The following is a 2,814-nucleotide window of genomic DNA, read 5'->3' as shown; positions in this document are numbered from 1 at the left end:
TAGAAATATGGCATCAGTGGTGCTTTTACCTGGCACGAACCCAAACTGCATCTCATCTAAATTGATTCGCTCCCTAATTAGTTGGGCTATGACCCTCTCTGTAACTTTCATAACCTGATCTAACAGCTTGATGCCTCTGTAATTATTTGTATCTAAAGCGTCACCTTTACCTTTGTAGCAGTTGACTATGATGCTGCTACACCAGTCATTGGGTATGACTCCTTCGTGTAACTCCTGGTTCGTAATATGGGTGACTAGGCTGTAGCCAACACTGCCATATATATATATATATATATATATATATATATCGTCATCGTCATCATCATCATCGACACCATCATTTAACGTTCGCCTTCCATGCTGGTATCGGTTGGATAGTTTGACTGGAGCTGTTAAGGCACAGAACAGCACCAGGTTCCACCAGTGGTAGTGGTGGTTGCGGTGGTGGTGGCAGTGGTGGCAGTGGTGGCGATGGTGGTGGTACTGGTGGCAGTGGTGGTGATGATGGCGATGATAAATAAGGTTTGATTATATGCTTAAAAAAATACACAAGAGTTGATGGAAAAATCTAAAACAAAGTTGAACCAGAGCAACTACAACCACGATTCCTATTTGAAACACATCCATAACAGAAATGTGACACAATTAACCAGATACATCTGGCAATTAGAAGAAACTACTTCCAATTATAACATCAAAGGGAAGATTATTGACAGATCAAAGCAGCCTAACAAGAATGGAAATAAAAGATGTGATATTTGCATAACAGAAAAAAAAAACATTTGTATTTAAAGATCTACACAACCATTTGAACTCTTAAGTTTGAAAATTCTCAGAAGTATTTTAAGAAACAGCTTTTACATAAGTGAACTATAACAACCTCTGTCTCATTGATTATTTAACACTAGCTATCCCTGTGCCGTCAAAAATGACGATTAATTGTAGTATTTTATATATAAATAAGGTACAAAACGAAGCTTTTAGATTAATAATTCTTTTATTACCAAAGTTATGATATTCCTTTCAACTGCAGTCATTTTATATCCTTGATACACTCGGACAATAAATATTTTCTTTAATGAGTTTGTATATGTTCATGTAAATGTATGTGATTGTAGTAATTATTTGTAAAACAACAGAATATGGATGGTAATTCAAATTAATACACTTCTCAATGGTATCTAGTGGTTGTATTTTGAGATGTGACATTGATCATTGTTAATTACTGAAAGAACCCCGGTCAGTTTATGTATAGTTACTGAAAGAACACTGGGTAAAAATTTCTTAAATTAAATAAATTAATGATGTATAAACTGTTAAATTAAGATGTGTATTTATAATATACCTTTCAACTGCAGTCGTTTTATATTCTTGATACTTTCAGGCAATAATTATTTTCTCTAATGAGTTTGTATATGTATGTGAAGGTGTGTCTGATTGTAATAATTATTTTTAACAAAACAGATAGAATATGGATGGTAAATCAAATTAATCCACTTGTCAATGTTATTTAGTGGTTGTCTTTGGAGATGTAACATCAATCATCATTTGTTACTGAAAGAACGCTGATTCACACATACATTCATATACTTCCCTTGTATACGCACACACATACATATACTCACACAGAGTTGAAACGCTGTTTGATTTTTCTTTTCAGCATTGGTAGGGGATTATGAGAGGAGATGAGGGATTAAATTGAGAGATAATGGGCCAGAGCAGAACAGGTCTTTGCTGTAGAGGGGCTGCAGGGCTTCTAATATTTTTCAAGAGAGGTGTGGGTAATTAGAGCAGGCCAAGGAAGAGACAAAAATGATGGCGAAATGGAGTCTGCGTGGATGAGGTGAGTAGGAGTGAATGAGGGTGGGCAGAGGCTGAATGAGTATGAGGGAAGTGTATGTGTGAATATAAAGAATGAGGGACAGGTTTTGAGTGCATGATAAATCAGAAGACAGGTAAGAGTAGGTGACAACTGCAGAGATTGGATAATGTTGAGAGGTGGATACAGTGAATAGTGAATGGGGGTACACACACACACACACACACAGACACACACACACACACATATATACATAAATATACATATACACACACTCAAATATAAATACACATACATATATATGTCCATATATATACATATATGTATGTATGCATGCGCGCGCGCGCGCGCGTGTGTATATGATCACAATTTCTCAATTTCTGCTGTTTTTAGTCAAAAGGGGAAACAATATTTCAAAATCATTTTGTAATTTCTGAATAAAACATGATATATTGTTGCAGTTTGTGTCCGTGTGGTAATTGTTTCTCTCTCTCTCTCTCTCTCTCTCTCTCCATCCTCCCCCTCTGTCACTCTCCTTCTGTCTTTCTGTCTTTTTTCTTTTCATCACTCAACTGACATAGAACAAAGATGATCATATGAACTTCTAGTTTTACTCATATCAGTATGGAAGATGGATGTTAAAAAGTGATGATGGTGATGATGATGATGATGATGATGATGATGATGATGATGATGATGACAACGATGGTATGATGATGACGAGGATGAGAAGAAGGAGGAGGAGGGGAGGATGGAGTAGTGATGATGATGATGATGATGATGATGATGATAATGATGATGACAACGATGGTATGATGATGACGAGGATGAGAAGAAGGAGGAGGAAGGGAGGATGGAGTAGTGACGATGATGATGATGATGATGATGATGACGAAGAGAAAGAAGGAGGAGGAGGAGGAGGAGAGGTAATGATGGTGATGATGATGATGGGGAGGAGGAGGAAGAGGAAGAGGAAGAGGGGGATAGTGATGATG

The sequence above is a fragment of the Octopus bimaculoides genome, chromosome 2, assembly GCF_001194135.2.
Source record: "Octopus bimaculoides isolate UCB-OBI-ISO-001 chromosome 2, ASM119413v2, whole genome shotgun sequence".
NCBI classification, from domain to species: Eukaryota; Metazoa; Mollusca; class Cephalopoda; order Octopoda; family Octopodidae; genus Octopus; species Octopus bimaculoides.
Note: the sequence above shows the minus strand (reverse complement) of the source record.